We start from the raw sequence: 22,848 nt of genomic DNA on the forward strand, positions 1-22,848 counted from the left end.
GGATGTATAAATTAATACGATGACAATTACTCTCTGCCAGGCCCTGAAAGAATATTGTGACAAGCATATCTTCCAAAGACGTGGAAAGAGATTAGAGGGAGAGGTAGAGGGAGAGGGAGAGAGAGAGAGAGAGAGAGAGAGAGAGAGAGAGAGAGAGAGAGAGGAAGGATACGAACCAGAGCTGAGGAGCAGCTGGGCTGGTTAAGTGGTTCCTAACATGCACAAAGCCTAAAGCCCAGGTCTCATCTCTGGCATTGCATCAGCTTGGAATATTGCTGCACAGCCATTATCCCAGCACTAGGCAAATGGAGGCAGGAAGGTCCAAATTTCAAGGTCATCCTCAGCCACTTAGTGAATTTGAGGTTAGCCCGGAATACACGAGACCCTATGACAAATTAAAAATGAAATCCCGAATCAAAAGAGCCGCAGAGCAAAATTATAGTTAGGATGTAGCAACAGTCTAATTTTAGAGATGGGGGTCACCACAATAAGGGGAAGTGTATTAAACTGCCGCAGCATTGGGAAGGCTAGGAACCACTGCTCTACAGTCTGCCAGACTCGGTTTCCAATTCCTTTGCTACTTCTGACAGCCTTCTGGAGTAGATTTGGACTACAGTGATGCTCCCAGAGTGACCACTGGCCAACAGGGCTTCATGAAGTTCTTCTCAGATCAGTCAAGAAACAGACATAGAAATGACGTCACCCTTAGACACTGGCATGGGGTCTAGGCGGAGGGATCTTATCTGTCCTTGTCAAGACCAATGCTAAGGGTATAGTTCCCTGACATAGACCTACACTCCTTGAGATTTTATGGACACCAAATACAATTCCAAGTCTCAGTGCTTGTGAAGTTCCTTCTAGCCATAACCACACAAGCCCTGTCTCCCCCACCACAGCTATGACTTGCTTAGCCTGTAATCCTGGGCAAATGGTTTCTAACCTAGAGTGTTTTCTAGAAGGTGCCATGTTCTGTTTATTTGTTTATTTGTTTGTTTTACCAAAATGTAGAGCTGTACAAGGGAAGTTATTTGCTTATAATTAACAGACTCCTCAAAAATCATCCAGGGCTTTACCTGTGGCCTCCGGACAAGCCAGAGGGTGCTCATATTAACCCTTAGGCTATAAAGTTGGGCACAGGATACCCATTTTTGTAAAATAGATTAGATGGAAAGTATTGCTTTTCTCGTCCCAAACAGCTTATGAAGTTTCTGACTACCAAATTCATAAGCCGTGTCTCAATCTTTATAAAATTCCTCTTGGTGTCTTTTATGGTTTGTAGCTGAATAGGGTGGAGTGATGTATCTTAAGGGCTATTAGCTGAGAAGCAATAGAGTCAGGGCATGTCCTTACTCTATTACCTGTCCGTCAACCATAATGACACAAAGTCCCATTGGCTGCATTCTTATATAGGTAGATCACAAAGCACACACAACTCTTTTCATATGAATCTCAAAGTTAGGAATCGTCAGGTTCTCAACAAACCCCTCAAGTTCACACCCACAACGAATACCAGGCCTCTTCCACCAGCTTTTGGAGTGAGTGAAGATTTGTGAGTTTTTGTTTGAGTTTAAAAAAAAAAAATCTCACTATGGAGCCCAGGCTGGCTTTAACTCACCACAAATGTTTCTACTTGCCCCTAAGTGCTGGGTTACAGGCATGAGGTTCAATGCTTGGCTTTCTGTAGCTTTCAACTCACTTGAATCATAAATTTCACATGTGTCTACATATGGCCCCCGTTAGATAGCAAGTCCTGGTTGAGCCTCGTGTTGTTTCTAGTCTCCCTGAGACCTGAGAACACATGTACCCAGTGAGGTATGTGTGAGACCCTTGCATTCCTACAGACTTATGAGCATCAGGCAAGGGTGAGTATCTTCTCATTTCCTGTTGCAGCTGAGGCAGATGGCCTCCAACACTTAGAATAAATGTATTCTTTTACAGTTAGTTCTGGAGGTCAGACATCTAAACAGACTTCACAGAGCTACCATGAAGCTGTTGGCAGGGTCCTCCTCTCTAGGCTTCGAGAGTAAAACATTTCCTGGCCTTTCCCTTGTCTGGAGGCTGTTCATATGGCCTGACTTGCTGCCCTTTCTCTCTACCCTCAAAGCCAGCCACCGTGCAGAGCTCTGATCCTGTCTTCTTAACAATCTTGCACTAGATTGGCCCTTCCTGAATTGATCCACAGGAAATCATCTCATTAGCCAGATACAAATGGAATTCCTTGCCATGATACACAATGTATTCATGGGTTTCAGGTGTGAATTTGTGGGCATCTTGGGAAAGGCATTATCCCTGCCTAACATGCCGAGACAGAGAGGAAAGGACAGGAAAGTGGATAGGAACTTGGTAAAATTCACAGAAAAACATAACTCAACAAGGCACCTACTACCACTGCCTAGTGTCTGAGAGCTTATGAGATAGTCTAGGCTCAGGGCCATTTGCATATTTTGTGTACACAGTAAGTCCTCAAACCGGTAAGGTCTGTATTCATCCTCTTTTCAGATTGGAAGAAAGCAGGAAAAGGAAGTTGTATGACTTGTCTGAGATCCACACACATACAGACCTTCCCCAGCCCTGGGAAACTAATCCCATTCCCTCTGCTGCCTGGCCTCATACAGCTGAACATTTCTGTAGCCTTCTTTCCCCCTGTAACTCCCAGACCTGCTTAACTCTACATGGAGAGGTGGGGGTAAAAGTGATACTTGGCAAAACCCTCCAGCAGGTAGCTCTTAGGGGATTTGTTTTTCTTCTTATTCTTGTTGTTTCTGAAGACAGACGATAATTAAAATGTCAGAGCCCTTCATGCTTCCTTGATCAAGATAACTACTTTCCCACAGGTGATCGAAAAGAAGGAAAATGTCTACTGTGGGAGGAGGGTCAGAAATGATTCTACAACTGAATGAAGCTGGGAAAACTGAGCGCCCTGAGCTCCAGGGACAGCGACTGCAAGCTCCAGCTGATCCAGACAAGTGCTCTCCCATGAGGTCTTCAAGAGGCCCCCTCCCCAGAGCCCCATCTGTAGGAGCTCCACAGGAGCTGATTCCCAGAGGGTCTGTCCAACAGCTTGCTAATTCCATCCAATCTCTTCAATTCTGCTAATTCCCAGTTTCAGAAACAGAGGCAGCAGCTGTCAGGATCAGCAGCTGTGTTCTTTGCCTCTGTAGCTCTACCTGTCCCTTCCCCTCTTCAAGCTAACGAAGTGGATCACACACAACTAGAGGGAAAAGAGTAAGCGCCTTGGATACAAAAATAAAGAAGTAAGATAGAGTTACAGCAGCACACAGTTATCAGGCCAACTGAAGACAACAGGGGGAGAATTAACCTCCATGTCCTGGGTGTAAGTTAAAGAATCTACCCAACACCTCTGTGCTCTCTTGGTTAAGGAGTCAATTTTTAATTGTTCCAGTCAACTGTTGACTGGCTCTCAGGTCCATTGTGTATGTGGCAGCACCTGGCCTGTCTGTCCTATATCTGATCCAGAGATGTCTCGCTGTTGGGAACAAGTTGCTATCAAATTTCCATATATTTTTTTCAAAAAATCACTTTTGTGTTTTGGTTCTTGCATGTCTATGTACCACATGTGTGTCTGTTACCACAGAGGCCAGAGAGAGTATCAGATCCCCTAAACCTAGAGTGATGGGCAGTTGTGAGTTACCAAATGAGTGCTGGGAACCAAACCTAAGAGCAAACAGTGCTCTTAACCACTCTAACTAGGCATCTCTTCTGCCCTCACACTTTCAATTTCTGTCTTTATCTCAATGACTATGTAAATAAAGCTCCTTTAGGGGCATCATGGGGAGACTCTGGTTTATGAGAAGTGAGCCTCGCAGATTTGCAAAGGAAAAACAGCAAATGTGGGGCTTATGGTGGTTCTGGCAGGTAAGGAAGGGTGGGAGGTTGTGTTGGACCACTAGGCTGCCTCCGTATTTGTCTTTGAATGAAATGGGGCAATCCCTGTGAAATAAGAGAGAGAGGAGTGTTAGAATTCATCCAAGTATTGTTTGTGTGCCCAGAATGGAGGTGCCCAGACTATTTTAACCACTGGAGTAATCCAGTCAAACAGATTACAGGGGTTCCAACCTAGACACAAGAGTGCCCAACGCTACAAGGCTGGCAAGAGATCCAAAGTCGGATGGAAGACGGACAGTGTTCATGAGAAACTGTGATGCTTGGTATATGCTCGGCCCAGGGAGTGGCACTATTTGAAGGTGTGGCCCTGTTGGAGTAGGTGTGTCACTGTGGGCATGGGCTATAAGGCCCTTATCCTAGCTGCCTGGAAGCCAGTATTCTGCTAGCAGCCTTCAGATGAACATGTAGACCTCTCACTCAGTTCCTCCTGCACCAGGCCTGCCTGGATGCTGCCATGTTCCCACCTTAATGATACTGGACTGAATTTCTGAACCTGCACACCAGCCCCAATTAAATGTTGTCCTTATAAGAGTTGCCTTGGTCATGGTGTCTGTTCACAGCAGTAAAACCCTAACTTAGACAGGGGTGATGGACAGATGTCATGGTCTTGAGCCTTGTGTGATGGGAAAGAGGAAGTTGTTAGTGCTGAGTTGGAGAGCACAGCACGTAGGGAGGGATGTTTGATGATGGAATATCAAAGATTTAATTTTCAACACAGTGTGTCTGTAATCCCCAATAGAACTCCAAAGGGATGTGAGAGATGTTGGATGTACAAATTCTGGACCATGAGGGAGATGTCTGCGCTGGAATGTGAATGGGAAGGAAGCCAATATTTAATGCTATGGGGTTCGTGGAGGCAGCAAGGTAATAAAGTCAGAGAGATGGGCGCTCCGAAAAAAAGAGGTGGAGAAAGGAACAACTAGAGAGGGGGGTGGGGGTGAGTCAAATGGGGCTCAGGGCAGTGCGGTCCCCTCATAGCTAAGGGGAAGAGGCTTGAATGGAGGACTTGGATACGTTTCCGCTCTCTGCTTCCTGTATCTGCTAAACGGGAATATTAATGTCCACATGATGTTACTATGGGATTATAAATGAGTTAATCCGTCTAAGAAGTATGTACTAAATGCAGTCTCTGTGCCAGGGACTTGAATTAGAGTAACAGATAACTCCCCAGCTCAAGGAGATTACATATTTGTAAAACACCTAGCCTCGCGCTTGACCCCAGAAGTCCTCAATATGGAGCTCTTTGCTCCGCATAGTAATTGCCTCTGGGTGGCCTATGTGGATTCACACTCTTCCTTGGCTTCTTGAGACCAATTAAAATTACTTACTGCTCATTAGTCAGAACGGGTAAGCGAGGGAATCTGCTTTCTCCAGGTTTTTTCAACCATGAGTTTATTGCTATGATACTTCACAGAATGTGTGGATTCCCTTCTTCATATGGGGAACAAAACAAAACAAACAAACAAACAAAAAAAACCCTCACTTTGGCACTTAAGGACACGTGTTACCTGGGCTGACCTGAGGAGGCCTTCAGGACACGAGACAGGGAAGTTACTAGCTCATACAAACCAGGTGCAGCTCAGCTTCCACTCGCCACCTCCCACATTTAGAAGGCGAGGTAATGAAGCAAGAAACCAATTTCAAAAAGCACGGGGAGGCTTACAGCAGGGCAGCCAGGGACACAGGGACCAGGGCCTGCTCTCTCCCGCTGTGTCATCTGTGGTCTGGGGAAGGAAGCATGAAGGTGTTCTTCACATCTACCGTCTTCGGAATACACACGCGGCTTTACGTCAGTGAGATTTACAACTTTTATTTTCGCACAAGGCAAGGGTCTCTTCCTTCACTTAGTTTTCTCTGAGTCTTTCAGAAGCCTGGAGGTCTGGAAGGATGCCTCCTCTTCTTTCCTTCTCCACCCTCTCCCTATAGTGTCTTACAGGCTGCAGCTGGCACCAGGCTCCACAGGCAACGTAACCAAGGTAACCCCAAGCCCCAGAGCCCAGTTGAACCTCCCTGGGGGATAGCTGGTAGGCCACAGGCTCCAAGCAGTCAAGGTTGAATAAATGCCCAGCTGCCTTCTCTCTCCCTTGCCGTTGCCCTTCCCATCTGAACTGCTGCTGAGGGAGGCTCCTTGGAGCCAATTGTTTTCTCTACAGCCCTGGGTGACATTGCACAGGAGATCCAGATTCTCTTACAACGCCTTTGTTTTGATCTGCGCAGCTCTATGGAGCTTCTTTGGGGCCTTGTCATGTTAAGAAAAACAAATGTAATAATATGCACTTAAAAAAGGCTCGCCCGTCTTGATATTTTAATAAGCTTTTGATTCTATAGGGACCTCTGGAGCTTTTAAAAGTTTAAAGTTAATAAAGAGAGTAAAAGAAAAAAATATGAATTGTTTTTAATTATTATGGTGCAGGATTAACCAAGCCAGTTGTGTATAATTAGACAGTAGCTACCTTGCATAGTAGAGGCAGTAAATAGGCCCAGAGGGGAGCTGCCAGAAGGCTGAGGTGTTTACAAGGCACTAGAGATGTCTTCACCAAGCACATAATTCCCATTGCAGTTACTATTGCTTTTATAATGGATGTGTTCATTACAACCAGAGACTAATATGCACATCCATCATCTATCCTGCGCATAGGACTCTGAAGTGCAGGATGGCAGGGAAGGGTGTGTGCTAGACGTTGGTGGTGAAATTATTAAGAGAGGCCATGAGTGTGCAGGTTTGGGTAGTTTTATTTTCGTTGCCTTCAACTGAGAGGAATTTTAAGAGGTTAAAAAAAAAAAAACAACAATCGCCAAAGGAGTGATAATTAAGATATTTCTAAGACAATTGATTTTGTTTTCTTGAGTGTGCATTTAAAATCGCCCCAGCGATGCTAGTGTCTAAAGCAAAGGGGCCAGCGTTGTAGGGCCTTATTGTGAACTATTCCTGTGTCCATAGAAAACTGATTCCTTAATTCAACAGTTTTGGTTGTTAGCATATATGTTTCAGGCATTGTCTCGGGTATAAGAATTAAAATAATGACTCAAGAAAGAATAGCTATTTTTTTCCAGGATTCTATACAGGCCATGCTTCCAAATCTACCAGAGAGTGGTCAAAACTCACTGGCTCCCTCCCTAGACTTGATGATCTGGGGTAGTATCTCCAGGGGGTAGCCTGGGCATATAATTTGGGGAACCTGTTAAGGCTATTCTGGTAGATTCTGACTCTGGAGAGAAGAGTGATAATTAAGAAATGAAATGTGGCCAGCGCCAAGAGAACAAGGGTCTTCTGTGAGCTTCCCACCCTCTACTCTTGTAAGCAGATGAAAATGCCCTTTCTGGATTTCCGTCTTAAAAGGCAGAGTTCTCAGGGAGCAGTCTCTGAAGAGGAAGGGTATAAAGGCATGGTCTCAGGACAGATAAAACATAGCTGGGGATAAAACGAATCAGCCGTTGTTGCCCATTTCCAGGAAAGCAACCTTGTCCACCTTTAGCATTATTTCTAGGGAGTCAATGACTGACAGTTAGGGGTTGTCGCCTCCAGAACAAAGGCTTCTCTCCAACAGGGCCATGTAGGTGACATCCAACACTACATATCATAGCATCCTACACAGATTTAAAATGTAGGCTAGGAGTACTCCACAAGATAAGGAGCTATTCATTGTTTTGCCTTAGTCCATAAATAAGTGTGCTTTTGACAAGGACTTTTGGATGTACTCATTTTTGTTATAAGAATCACCTGGTAATGATTATCTGTCACACCATGAGTTCCAGTGCTGGTTGGACTGCCCCTAAATCCTGTTCTTCTCCCAAGCCTCCTAGTCTGTCCTCTTAAACCTCCACATGGGCTGAGAAGTCACATTCCAGGGAAAGAATCCATTAGTTTTGGTAACAAACTGACAGGTTCCACTTACCATCGACTTCGACCCCTATAAAAAAAGAGACCATTCTCCAATCTGCATTTGCTGAATATTTTTCTTGACCTTCCCACTCAAGGGTGAGATGCTTTATGCTGCACTCAGACAAAGAGCATCAACCCTGTATCTCTCTGTTCCTGCATCCAGAAATAGGGGGGTTAATCGAAGCAGTGTGCGTGGCTCCTCTGGCTCTAGGGTTCTATGATGCCTCAAGTCTGCTATTTTGGATGAGGAGAAGCAGACATCCTTGTGATTAAAACCAGGCAAGGCAGGGAGACATCTAAATAAAAGGCTAGCCTGCTAGAATACAAGTGTTATATAGCCCTGCTAATGCACTATGCCTTGGAAGGAGACATTTGTTCCTTCACCTTCCTCATCTATCCTTGTGGAGACTCTGTAGGGTAGAGAAAGTCAACGGCTGTAGCTAAAGGTATTAGTAACAGGGGGAAAAGGATTAACAGTTGAGTAACACATTCGGGGTCCTCTGAATTGTGTTGGACAAGCAAACAACATTTCATCCTCAAAGTGTCTTCTCCCCCCCGCCCCTCATGTTCCTCTCTCTCTTTCAATCAAAAACTTAGGATAAGAAATATCAATTATGTTTCCCAGTTTCTGTTTATTCAAAAAACAATCTCTTATTAAGCTGCTCCATCCTTAGGCATGCGCAAGAATATCTCAAAACATGAAATAGTCCAGGAAAGCTGGAACTCTCTGTTCTGGGAATTGCAAGAGCAAATGAGTTTACCAGGAAATAGTAGGCTAAGCGTGGGTACAGTTGGGCAAACACTAGGACACTGGGTGCTGGTTGTCAGCTCGGTTAACAAGTGAGGAAGGCGTCTTCAGTGTACTCACTAGGAAAACAGTTGTTAAGACTTTGATCGTCAATCATGCTCCATTGGGTTGGCCAAACATATATTTTGCACGAATACACATCTGCATAGCGCATTCACAATATTCCTCTCTCTTCCCCTTGGAACTGGAGATGAGACTTTTGGGACAATCTGTCAGGCATGGCAATCAGGTGACTGTTGAAACCTAACAGGAGACGTAGGAAATGGAATGGCCTCAAGGATCTGGGTATCAGAAAGAAATCTATGATGAAGCAATTTACCAACAACAAAAAAGGAAGGTAGGCCTTTGTTGCATTGTATAGACAGTGGTACACACACACACACACACACATACATACACACATACTTATCCCCATGATATAACTGGAGGCATAGTAGAAAGAATTTAAAGAGAAAAACTTGAGAGAGGTAGTAGGGAAGACCCAGAACTTGCCTATTCCCCGGGGAAGGTGAACACTTCTAAGGCATTTAAAAATTGAGGTTGAATTAAACTCCAGGAAATATCTCCTATTGTTGGTAACAATTCCACACTGGCCTACTGGGACAGAGCACATCTTCTTACAAGACATTTTCATTTCTAATTTCTTTAACTCCATGGAAAATCCATCTTGAATTCTCCACAAATCTCTGCGGTGTTTACTAAGTGAAATAACTTAGTGCCCTCGACAGCCTTCACCAACTTACTACCCACTGGTTCCTCCAAATCAATAATAAACACATTAAATACTATTGGTCCCCAAACAGACCCCAAATGCACCATGCTATTAACCTCTCTCTACTGCAGGAGACCAACGGACACAGTTTCTTGCTGCTTAGCTGGTTTCATAAAAAAAAAAAAAATGCAGCTGACGGCTGCTCCCGCCCAGTTTGAGAAGACAGCCTCCATGTCTGTTCTTTCCTCATCCGATCTACTTGGCCATCAGGGTGCAGGGCCTAGGGTGATGCCAGCCCCTTTGATGTGGGACGTCTTAGAGATTGAGCAGGGGTGGAAAAGACTATAGAACCACTTGACTGTTCTTGCTGCAAAGCCATTTGCGGTACCATTTTTTAGTTCATTGAGAAATGCCAATGTTCTTTCCAGTCTGGCGGAGGCAGACTTGACCAGGTGTCTCTACACAGAGTGGGTTCTCACAGTTTGGCTGCGCGTGTGTGTCATCAAGCTAAATAAGGAGCCAGTTTAGTCCGACACCCCCCTTTGCTTCTGCCGGCCAGACACACTTCCCCATATGACAGTCTTATAAATAGCTGCTGAGCAGCTGGGCCTTCTCTCACCTCCTGACTCTGTCAGCTTCCCCCACCACAAGCCCCTGACAGTCATGCAGCTGGGAGCTCCCCTCTCTCCTCCCTTTCCCACTCTCCATCCTCCACCTCTGGCATGCAACCACCCCCTTGACGATGTTCAATGTAACCATTTCAGGATTGGCTCTCCATGAGAGAAAAAGGTCAAGCAGGTTGGGGGCTGGATTTGACCACCAAAGCAAAGCTGTCACCCAATTAAATAAGGAGATAGAAGGTTGGGAGACACTGCAGTCAGACACAAGACAGCCTGTAGTACAGGGGCCAGATGGCTGACCCAACAGAATCTCAGAATCATTCTGGAGTGAGTCGAATATTATAAATATCCATGGCATATCTCTCTCTCTCTCTCTCTCTCTCTCTCTCTCTCTCAGATTTATATATCTGGGGATAGTTATGGGGCAAATACATGTAATGGAAATGCATTATTATTAACTTTTACAAAATACCAAGAATATGTTCAGAGCTAAAATAAGGATGGGGTTCTGGATAAGAACAGTACACAAAAGAGAGAAAGATCTGGTAGCCAGTCTTTCATAGGAAGCACACAAAATAGAAATGGTGTTTTCTTCTGGAATTCCTGTTGATTTCTACAAAAAAGAAGAGACTCTTGTTCCATGCATCAGAGCTTCCGGGGTATTCAGAATCAACACATTTGACAAGAATGCTTTGAGGGCCTACTATGTGCTAGGCACAGGTTGTCTGGGGATATTTCCTGGCCTGTTCTGGTGAGGGACTCAGATAAGTGAGCTATAGATGTCACAGAAGATGCAATATTCAGTCTGCTTTGGGGAAAGAGTATTGTGGAAGTGTGGGGACAGGGAAGAGGACAACTGGGGTGGCAGGGATAAAAGGACCCTCAGGAGGATGCACAAGATCTGGGGAGTTGAGGAAACTGAATGGACCCATTGAGGCATGGAGCATAGGCTCGAACTGGGCCTGAGAGATGCTGTCAGCACCCGTTTCCCACCATGATCACTACCATACAGTAACTCATATCTGTTCCCTCTTTCCGGAGGACAACCACAAGCTGGCTTTTGCTCTTAGTTGACTTCTTTGTTTTTAGCATCCTGCCTGACAATGCCCCTACACAACTAAGTAAACTGACTCTTTCTTGAAGGCTTTTTGAGAATTCCCTGCTATCCAATTTAACCTTCAAAAATTTCGGTAAATAAATAATATGATCTGATCCCTTCTTATGGTGAGTACATGCAGGTCAAATGACTGAGTAACTGGCCAAATGCTATTGGACGGCAGAGATTGTAGTTGAAGCCAAGCAGCCTGGTACGTAAGCCTGTGCTTTCCTTCCTTGCATGGTCAGACAACGTCACATGATAGGACCAAGGGGTAGATTGGAAAAGCAAAGTAGATTAGAAGAGGGGAGACAGAGAAAGTGGTGGATGTGGGTTCAGGGGAGATCCTTTTTTCTATTAAATCTTAAGGGGTCCAGGTTTCTGGATCCATCACAAGATCCCCTCCACTTCAACTGTTTTGGGAGCGTTTTAAATCATGAATGGGGCTGGCTACTCTGAGCAAGAGTTACCTACTCGGTTGAGCTGGCCTTGACTGCTGTGCCCTGATTAGATTCAAACTCGTAGTAGTTATCTCCTCCTCTAGCATCTTGGGAGCAGGTCTCTTCCTCCCTCCAGGATCTTCACAGCTTCTCACTGCCACCCAGACCCCAGGCTCTGATCTTGGGAGATGTTCCAGCTGGGCAGCTGGCTGAGAGTTCAAAGGTCACCTAGTTCCTATGACAGGAGAGAGCTCTGAGATAGTCCCCACTTGCTTAAATTGGAAGTGCATGATAAAGCCGATGACTTCCTAGGAACCTTTCCTTATCCTGAACCCACATTACCATCTCTGTCTTCACTCCACGTCAGCTGGACAGTACATTATGATGTTTTGAAAGTCAGAATGGCTTCTTCAGTGTGTTTTCTGACACACACACCAAAGCAGGACCTGTGTTATTGCTCTTCCCACGTTCTCACGTTTCGTTTTCACGGTGGGTAAGGGTGGATCAAGGTGACCAGGGCTCAGAGGGCAGAGGCATGTGCCTGATGTCACCTGGAAAATGAATGAGTGACCAAGCTGGGATCAGAAACAGAGATCTTTCTGACTGTAGAATCAAAACACTCAGCCACTAAGAGTATCCTGAAATAATAGTCCATTGTAGTCAATAGGATTCTATATGTATAACTTTTTCTACTCTAAGAATTTTACAATGAGATTTATCTTGACAGTCCAACCCATTACCTCAGAGGTTAATTTAAGGCTTTTTTCCCCCTTAGCCACATAATTATATTTTGACATTAGAAAATTAGAAACAGGAATATAAGCCCTGTGTTACTCTGAAGCCCTAATTCTGGAGCACATTAGTATTTACCTTTTTAGAAAGTATCGCATGGAAAAATCATGGGAAGTAACTGTGAAGAGTTTCACATACTCTGTGTGTGTGTGTGTGTGTGTGCGTGTGTGTGCGTGTGTGCGTGCATGTGTGTGTGTGTGTGCCTGTGTGTGCGTACATGTGTGTGTGTGCCTGTGTGTGTGCCTGTGTGTGTGCCTGTGCGTGTGTGTGTGCCTGTGTGTGTGTGTGTGCCTGTGTGTGTGTGTGTGCCTGTGCGTGTGTGTGCCTGTGCGTGTGTGTGTGCCTGTGTGTGTGTGCCTGTGTGTGTGTGTGCGTGTGTGTGCGTGCGTGCGTGTGTGTGCTGATAACTGAACAACAGCTTTTGTCCAAAAAATTAAATGTGACAAGAAATTAATCAACATTGTGATCTAATTATTTTTTAGAATTATGAGAAAAATGTAAGGTGTCTCAACTATTTAATTTTGAAAAGTGTCTATGGAAATTAACTTTAATTATCTTTTATAAGGATTTTAGTGTTCTTGCCTTCCTTAGAAGGAGTTTTCAAAACTCCCTAATATTGCTTTCATGAAAGGGTTCTTTATAACACATGACTTTAAATGACTTTAAAGAACATGTTACATGTGATTGTTGGAATGGCTCAATACATTGTTTATCAAACTCAAGAATTAAAATACAAAGGTTTATTAAAGATATAACTATTTACCCCCTTACTACCCCTTGGTTCTGTGAGATATGGGTTCACACAGCCCAGTCTGACTTTGGACTCACTATGTATCTATGGCTGGCCTTGAACTCATTCCTGAATCTCCTGCCTAGACTTCCTCAGTGGCAGGATTACTAATGTGTGCTATTATTCCTGCCTTAACTATTTTTAAATATTATTATTACTCTTGAAAACTAAACTGCAATAAGACCAAGTTATGGAGGATTTGTTTGATCGGTGGGATTAGCTGGCAGAAGGAAAGTGTATTCATATTAGACTAAACAGATTCACAATCATACACTTACAATGAATGCTTTTGAAGATGCTACTATCTAGCATATATTCTTGAGTTAGAGTTGATCGTCTGGGAGGAAAAGATGTTGAATCCAGAAAGGACAATGAAACCCGAGAAAGGAACGTAGGAATCAGTCAGCTCGGGTCTCCTCTTCCCAGGCAAGGGGAATTTATTCTATTGCTTACAAGAAAGCAGGTTATAGTTGAATTACAAAAGGTGACCAGAAGTAACAGACATTCTGCAGCGGAGGAAGAGTGAGGAGAAAGGAAGAAACGGGAAGACACCACGTGACCTCAACTACCGAGGCTGCCACAAACTAGGCTGCCATTGGGAAGCTTTGAAACCCCAGTGAGTGAGACTCCAAGGAGAAGGTGCCTGTAAACAGAAATGGGCAAGCCAGGACATGCTTATGCTCGTTTACCTATAGTTTACTACGTGGGCCCTCTTTGCATCTTCATTTTTTTCCTTGAATTGTTTTTAATCAAAATATAGTTGTATCGATTCCTTCCTGTCTCTCCTCCAACCCCTCTCGTGTCTCCTCTCTTCCTACCATCTGATGTATGTTACAGTCAGTGTTAACACAGGATTATACTCCCTTCTCCTGAAAGACTTATCTAAACGCCAGACATTTGTTACCCTTCTTCAGTTCCTAGAGTAAACTTTAAAAGTGATGACCGCATCCAAGTGCCCCGACGGCCTCGGAAGTGTCGTTCTCTTTGATGGGAGACGCAGGTAGCGGACTGCACTTAGAATAGAGAGAATCTCATCAGCAAAACCACTTAGGCAGAGAAAGACAAATTAATTAACTTGTCAAATCGTTCCTATCCCAAAGCATGAATGCAGTGGATATAAAAACACCATCACCCAGTGGAGCCAGGTGTCCATGTGTTGCTGCGATTCTTCCTCTAGTACTTCCACATTATCATGGCAGTCCTAACCTGTAGTTGCTAACGGGTATGCTTGAAATGTGCATGCTCGCATGCGCATGCGTGGGCATGCCGCCTTAGTCCATGATGCTGTGCTTCACGGGCAACTATGGACACATTCAGCACTAGAAGGGTGAACAGTTTATGTGATAAAATTGTGAAGGATGCTTCACAAAGAAATAAGTGTCTAGCCTTCGTAGCAATCATTCTTTACATTTTTATATTTAAAATTTCTTACTTGTCGTGGTGGCGCACGCCTTTAATCCCAGCACTCGGGAGGCAGAGGCAGGCAGATTTCTGAGTTCAAGGCCAGCCTGGTCTAAAAAGTGAGCTCCAGGACAGCCAGAGCTACACAGAGAAACCCTGTCTCGAAAAACTCAAAAAAAAAAAAAAATTCTTACTTGAATTTTGACTTTTAATCTTGCAATATCGCCTCAAACATTTTTAAAGTAAATATAGGCATTTAGAACGTGTTTCTGTGTGTATGAGTGTCTGTGTATAATATATATGTGTTGTGAACTTGTGTGTGGTGCATATATTCATGTGGGTGCATGTACATGTATGTGCACACACATGTAAAGGTTAATGATAAGTTTGGCCCTCAATCATTCTCTCCCATATTTTTTGAAACAGGGTCTCTCAGGGAACCTAGAATTTATTGCCTCAACTAAGTTGGCTGCACAATGAGCTCCTGTGCTCTCTGTCTCCACCTCCTGCTTTTATATGGGATTAGGGATACAAACTAAGATTCTCAGGTTTGCACAGCAAACACTACTGACCGAGCAATCTGTATCAGTAACTGTCTTAGGGTTTTACTGCTGTGAAGAGATACCATGACCAAGGCAACTCTTCCATTATCACAAGGCAGGAACATGGTGGCATCCAGGCTACACCTTCTAATAGTGTCTCTCCCTTGGTTGTGCATATACAAACCATCACAGTAACTGAATTTGTTATTGTGTTGACAATAACATAAAGTTAACCATCCTAGTCATTTATCCATATAGCTGGATGGTAGAGTAGTGTGAACTAAGTGTACCTGGTATGCAATACGTCTCTAGAAACATTTCATCATGAAAAACTGAAACACTATACCCTTTTGACAACAGTTACCCTGTCCCCTTCCTTTAAGTTTTACATTCTACTAAAAGACAAATGTTTTTGAAAATATCAGGCGACTTAATTTTTTTTTCATTTTGGGCTTTAATTTTCACTTTCATGAAAATAAACTCAAATTTTGCCAACATTTAAATATAAATTCACCTTAGTATTTTAACCTTTGAGCTAGCAACCTTAGTAAAATATCCATTAGATGAACATCTAGTTATATTAAACTAGCGATTTTGTTCCAGTGAAAAGATTGCGGAATCTATGGTAGTTTATGAATTATGCATGTCTTAATTTTATTACTCATCTCAAGCTCTTCAGCAGAATGCCCAGACATATGCGATAACAATTAATTCAGTCAATTTTGTCATTTTGCCAACTTAAAGTCACAGAAAGGCCAAAATTTTACTCACATTTTTCAAGTTTTGTCTCTATGAAATATGATTGTCAAGGAAGGAAAACAGAACATATTTTGTTTGACAGTTTATTAGCTTTAAGCACTCAGGCATATGGTATGTGGGACTTTATTTGTACTCTTGTCTTGGTCCCCAAAATATAAGCATGCCTGGGTGTAATTAAATGTGTAATCGTCTCTCTTTATTGTGTTAGCATACATTTTAGAGAGTCAGTTATTTGTTTTGTTTATCATTGTATTTGTAGTGCTGGGTACAATTCTGGTATGTGACCAACCTTCAAAGAAATATATTGAATATAACAAGTCACCTTCATTGATGACAACTAACCAAGCTAGGATGTGTGAGCTGAAGACAGATAAGACCCAAACTCCCATAAGGAAATTGCTGTTTGGTGGCAAGCAGATCTGAGTTATAAAAAGGACTTCTGAAATTCATAAAGGTAAATACTAATATTTACAAATAGTAAGTCTTCCTGAATCTCAGACATTTAACATGGAGACAGTAACAGGATGTACTGTACAGGGTTGCAAAGGTCAGAAAAGTCAACTTATATGAAATGCTTAACACAGGACTGGCGCAGACTTTGATCCAAGTGTTGGTAAATGATGGTGGTGATGCATGTACGAGCAGTGTAGTGGATGGGCAGAAGTCATGGTAGAACTGGTGGTAGTCTTAATAGTAGTAATGGTGGTTGATGTGGAAGCTCTGTGTTCAACAGTGTCTACGGGCTCAGATAGTTGTGAAAAGCATCATAAAGAAAAACAGACAGATGATAGAAAGTTGAGGGCACTTGAAAAAAAATGTGCTTTTGAAAAGATAGGTCGAGGAGGCTACCCTGGATAAGAAAACAGTTTCGGAGACTTGACACGCAGGATCCCACAGGTCAGGAGAGAGAATAGTGGGAAATGGGTGGGGTGATGCAGGTCAGAGTTTTTTCTTCATGACGGAAGTGACTTGTAAAGGACCAAAGTGGGGCTCTTACAATCAAGGAGTAGCAGCAGGATGCAAAAAGAAGTCTGTCCCCTCCTGCCAGCCATAAGGCACATTAGAGAATGAACAGTTGGCGTTGAAAGGGCTGAGGGGGATTTAAAGTCACTGGGGGAAGACCCAGGTGTCAATTAAAGGAAAGAACTAAGAGAGAGCTCCAAGAAACAAGCAGAAACCCTGATTTACTGGAATATGGAACCTCCGGGCAGCAAGGTGGGAGCTTTGATGATGTGGAGTTGAGTGAAGATCAGGAAGATGGGTCAAGAGCCAGAGAAAAACAGTCTCACTGGGGCGTGGACGTTAGAAAGATGTGAGGGTCTGAGTTTCTTTAAAATCCATGTGCTAGGTGTTTATGCTGCTGAACTGATGAAGGCAGGGAGGTACTGCAAATTCATTTTCACCAGCTTCCGTAGAACAGATAATATATTGTCTTGTTGCTGAATGTGCATGCGTCTTAGAGAAGAAATGAAACTGTGTTCCTCCCTCCATTTAAAATACCACTGCAGTAGTACTGGCCTGGCTCGCCAATAAAAATAAAATTGATAAACAGTTGGAGATTTAGAACAGTCCACCGTGCTAGGTGGATCATGCTACTTGTGTATTTGGATGCGGTGGAGCTCAATGCAAAGATTTCAAACACAGTAGTGTAGGTCCGCAGGGATTAGCAGGGCACCAGCTTCGAGCATTTGCTACATCTTAGAAAACAGCAGTGTCTCAAGAGGATAAGGAGATGACCCGAAGGATAGCATCACCCATTAGCATGTTGCGGATCAAGTTGAATGAGAATGACCGTGAGGAAAGACCAGACCAGAACCAGATCAAGAAGCCAGGCCAGACATCTAGAAGGTTCTTTGGAGTTGTAGTATGAATAGAATCATGAACACTCCATCAGAGGGCTTCTGCTTCCCTAGCAAAGTCATGGCCTCATTCGTGCCAAACAACACAACGGCCTTAGTAGGAAACAAAGAACGACTTGGTAGAGTACTAAATAAATTCGCACTATGGAAGGCTCTGGGTCATAGTTAGGTCAGAGAGTGGAATTATTTCCCCAGCTGTGGTAATATTTTTCCCTCAGAGCTTGACTGTGCACTCAGACAAACATTTCTCACCAAAGTTGTGATGCGCTGTAGCTTTTCCCGTGTTAATGGATCACAGTGGGTGTTGACAGGATGGGCATTTAATTGTCTGAGGACTTCTGTGCTTTTATTGTTTCTTAAGTAATGAACTTGATTCTATACCAAAGTGTGAAGTACTCAAAGCTTCTCAGAGACACTGGGACTCTCCTCTGGGTGCCAGAGGGAATTCAGTTATTCACATAGACCCCAAGAGGATACATGAAGCAACTGTCTGGAGATCTCAGGAAAACTACTGAGTCATCTTAATTATCTGGATAAATGTAAAATCTCATTTCAACACTTTGAGCTGCTGTGCTAATTACTTTGGGTCTTGAGGACTGTTTTGAAGAAAAGTGATTCAACGTTACAGGGCAGATCTCTTATATACGAGCGCTTACCATCGTAGTAAGCTATAGTATACCGTGAGGTTAAATGACCTAAAACTTGACTGAAATGAAAACTTTAGTTTTAAATTTTTATTTGATAATTTTATACAGCTGCACGATGTGCTTTGGTCAAGTTCATTCCCACTTTGTCCCTCCAACTCATCCCACACCATACTTCTTTCTCTAGACTTCATGTCTTCTTACTTTTCTTCTTTCTTTTCTTCTTTCTTTCCTCCTCCTTCCTCCTCCTCCTCCTCTTCTTCCTCCTCTTCCTCTTCTTCTTCTTCCTCCTCCTCTTCCTCCTCCTCCTCCTTCTCCTCCTTCTACCCATTAAGTCCACTTAGTGATAGGACCATTCACGGGAGTATGGCCAACCTACCAAGGGCTACTTCCTTAAGGAAAACTGACTTACCCACACCAGTTGCCACCAACTGTCAATATCTCAACTATTTCATCCACGCTGGAATTTTTATTAGTTTGATGTTGTACAGGTCTTGTGCATTTAACCACATTTTCTGGTTCTTATGTGTCCTATCATTTCTTAACAATATTGGGTTTTATTGAAAAAAACTTCTCTGAATGCACAAGCTCTGACAATGTTTCTGTACCTTCTCCTATGATAATCCCTGAGCCTTGGGAAAAGGGCTCATATGACATATATGCTCCATTGAAAGCTGAGCTCTCCACATTCTCTTATTCTCTACCTATATTAAGTTTTTGTATACCTCTATTAACCACGATTACAGGAAAAGCAGCTCCTCTCATGACGATTGAGAGCTTCACTAACCAATGGGTATAAAGATAATTATGCAGAGGACACTTTGATACTATATTTACTTAGCAAACTAATAGAAGTAGGACCTCCCCTAAGACCTGGGACCCATTTGGCCACGAATTCCTGGGCTAATATACAAAAGTAGACCTGAGTTCTGTTTTTGTGGAGTAGACCTTAAATACAAACATAAAGTAGTTGGTTACTCTTCATGTTTATGCCTCTATTGCATTAATGAGCATATCTCTCTAGGTTGATTTGCTATTGTGTCTTTCAGTTGATGACGTTTCTCCCTTAGCAGGGTGAATTGCTCCTTATGGTCCAACAAAAACTAATCAGTAGTGATGATGCTTCCAGTGTGGTACCAGCTTGTTTTCTTCTTGTACAATCAAGTAGATACTGTTTTCAGTGCCAGAACCTTGCTTTTAAGTTCTGGTGCTTAAGCAAGAGCAATGACAATGGTTTGTACTTTACAGGGTGGTCTATGGGACACTCCCTCCTCTGGCTAACAGCTTCAAAAGAGATAACTGATACCTTGGTTTGATAGTCTATGATATCTGGGGGAAGCATTCTACCCCTGTGTCAAGTATCTCCATTTAAACACTGTAAGTAAAAAAAATTTTTTTAAAGAAATAATCCATGTTAAGAAAGGAGAAAACATCTGTATATTTACTATGAACCTATCACTGTCAAAGTATAGTTTTTATTAAAAGTTATATTATCAGGCCAGGCAGTGGTGGCACACGCCTTTAATCCCAGCACTTGGAAGTAGAGGCAGGCAGATTTCTGAGTTTGAGGCCAGCCTGCTCTACAGAGTGAGTTCCAGGACATCCAGGGCTTTACAGAGAAACCCTGTCTCAAAAACAAAACAAAACAACAACAACAAAAGTTACATTATCAGAAAACCTTGGAACAATTTAACTCAGAAGTCATAAAAATTGTATATATGGCCATTGTTAAGTAAGACATTTAATTGCGTGCAACTCTCAAGAGGCTTGCTTGGGTATATGCTGCCCTGTGGGAAGCCACATGTGCCGTTGCAGGGTGGCACTGGCTACCGCTGGCCACCACGCATACATAGGCAGTAAAGTTTTTTTTACCAAGATGAAGTTTTGAGAATTAACCAATCAGATGAGAGACAAGTTAACCAATCAGATGAGAGACAAGTTAACCAATCTGATGAGAGACAAGTTAACCAATCAGATGAGAGACAANCAGATGAGAGACAAGTTAACCAATCTGATGAGAGACAAGTTAACCAATCAGATGAGAGACAAGTTAACCAATCAGATGAGAGACAAGTTAACCAACCAGATGTAGACATGCAAATGAGGTGGTAAGCATAACCTGTGCATAACCAATCCGGGTGTGAGACACGCCTCTCCTAGGCCTATATAAGCAGCACCAGTTCTGGGCTTGGGGTCTCTTCACCTCTGCAATCAAGCTCTCCCAATAAACGTGTGCAGAAGGATCCTGTTGCAGCTGGTTTCCTAAATATCTTTCTCCCTTATCTGTTTGAATATTTGTGATGGTTTGAATATGCTTGGCCCAGGGAGTGGCACTATTTGGAGGTGTGGCACTGTTGGATTGGGTGTGGCCTCATTGAAGGAAGTCTGTCATTGTGGACATGGGCTGTAAGACCCTCTTCCTAGCTCCCAGGAAGCCATTCTTCTCCTGTTTGCCTTCCAAATAAGATGTAGACTTCTCCTCCTCCACCATGCCTGCCTGGATGCTGCCATGCTCTCACCTTGATGATAATGAACTGAATCTCTGAACCTGTAAGCCAGACTCAATGAAATGTTGTCCTTATAAGAGTTGCCTTGGTCATGGTGTCTGTTCACAGCAGTAAAACCCTAAATAACACGATACCATAAACCTTAAACTGTTTCTTAGTAAACCCATTTGCTAAAACAACTAAAAGAAAACAAAACAAAAACACTGAAACAATGGCTCTTATACAATGACAGGTTCTGGGTTTCCTTGAATGAAATGTGTTAGGATTCTCACCCTAGACCATTCTGTATCCCAAGTATGCTTGGATCAGCTTGCACATGGGAGGCATACTGTAAGATTTCTATCTGAGAGCTGCCTTGTCTTATCCTAGCATTTCATGTATGGTGTATATTGAGCGACTTCATCTACCAAGATCATCACTTACAAGTGCTGGCCCTTCGTCCGGCCATGCTAGGTACTAAAGGAGGACATCCAGGTTTGTAACCTTACATTCTTACACTATGACAAAAGCTTTACTATCACATGATGTTAAATGCAATTAAGAAATATACTTAAAACACAGAAATATTATCCAAGGGCCTACCGTAGTGTCTAATGACTACTGGGTGCTAGATATTCACAACATTAAAATGGAAGCCAAGCTCCATTCTCAAACACGGCTATGGTAGAACTGTCTTAAAAGCAATTGTTTCATGGAAAAGTGTAGTTTGATGTAAATTTCCATTTTAAACTTATATTTTATCTTATTTCAAAAGATGTGTTTACTTTTATATCAATAAGTGTTTTGATCGTTGTGAGCTGGCATGTGGGTCCTAAGAAGTAAACCCAGGTCTTCTGCAAGAACAGAAAGTGCTCTTAACTAAAGGGCCATCGCTTAAGCCTCCCAAGTCCATTTGTTTGTTTATTTTTTGAGACAGGGTCTCACTACACAGCCCTGGCTGTCATGGAATTTGCTGTGTAAAAAGACTTACCTTGAACTCACTGAGATCTGCCTGCCTCTGCCTCCAGAGTCTTGGGATTCAAAGCATGGGACACTGTGCTGGGCTCCTAATTCATGCTTTAAACTCTCCATTGCCCTCAGTACCTTGAGTTCCACTGGCAGCTACAGGGCCAGTGTGGTAGGCAACTGCTAAAATGACTGGGAAGAATCCTGCCTCCTGGAATCCATACTCTGTGCCCATCCTTTCCTCCTAAGCAGGCTAAAGCTAAGTGAGTCACTGGATTCCCTTCTAAATCACTGTTCATGACAAAAGTTAGGAGATCACCATGTGAGTTTAGGTGCCCAGAGGCTCCAGAGTACCCTGCTTGTTGGCTCTTGCCTTTTAGCTTCTTTATGGCTCTTTGTTTATTTGGTCCACCAGCCTTCTCTCATTTCCCATGTCTGAGGAGAGTTTATAGCCATATGGGTGACTCTAGAAATAGCCACACATGACAAGAAGTTGATGTCTTAGGTGACAGTCAGCAGGCACCTGGGACCTGACAATACCCATGCCCATGGGCCATGTGAGCTGGCTTGGGTGGAGGGCTCACCAGTCGAGCCTCCAGATGACGGTACTCGGCACTAACACCTTGATTTGGTCCCTCCAGGGGGGACCATGAGTAGGAGCCAATAAGCTGAACTGTGTCTGACCTCCTTATATCTGAGAACTACAGACTTCTGGTTTTAAGCTAATTTGAGGGACAGTATGTTCCAGAGTGACCAACATTGGTTCTGTTTTCTTCAGTTCGAGCAGGCTGGTAAACACTGTGCTTCCTTCAGCACTGTACCATGGCTCGCCCAAATCCAACCAAACTCACCTTAGTTGAAAATGTTCTGTGGTCCTTTATTGTTCAAAAAAAAAAAACTAGCACAGAACTTCCCAAGATCTTGGAAATTGGACAAATTTTTCGTTTTGTTTTGTTTGTTTGGTGTGTGTTTTGTTTTTGTTGGTTTTGGTTTGGTTTGGTTTGTTTTTTTTTTTTTTTTTTTTTTTTTTTTTTTTTTTTTTGAGGTTTTTTTTCCAATCCCAATTCCCAATCACACCACATGTTTTTAAGTTCCCTTGATTGGCCCTGCAGTTCACTGCCTAAAATGCTCAGCCACCTCTGTT

The sequence above is a fragment of the Mus caroli genome, chromosome 17 (assembly GCF_900094665.2).
Source record: "Mus caroli chromosome 17, CAROLI_EIJ_v1.1, whole genome shotgun sequence".
Taxonomy (NCBI): Eukaryota; Metazoa; Chordata; class Mammalia; order Rodentia; family Muridae; genus Mus; species Mus caroli.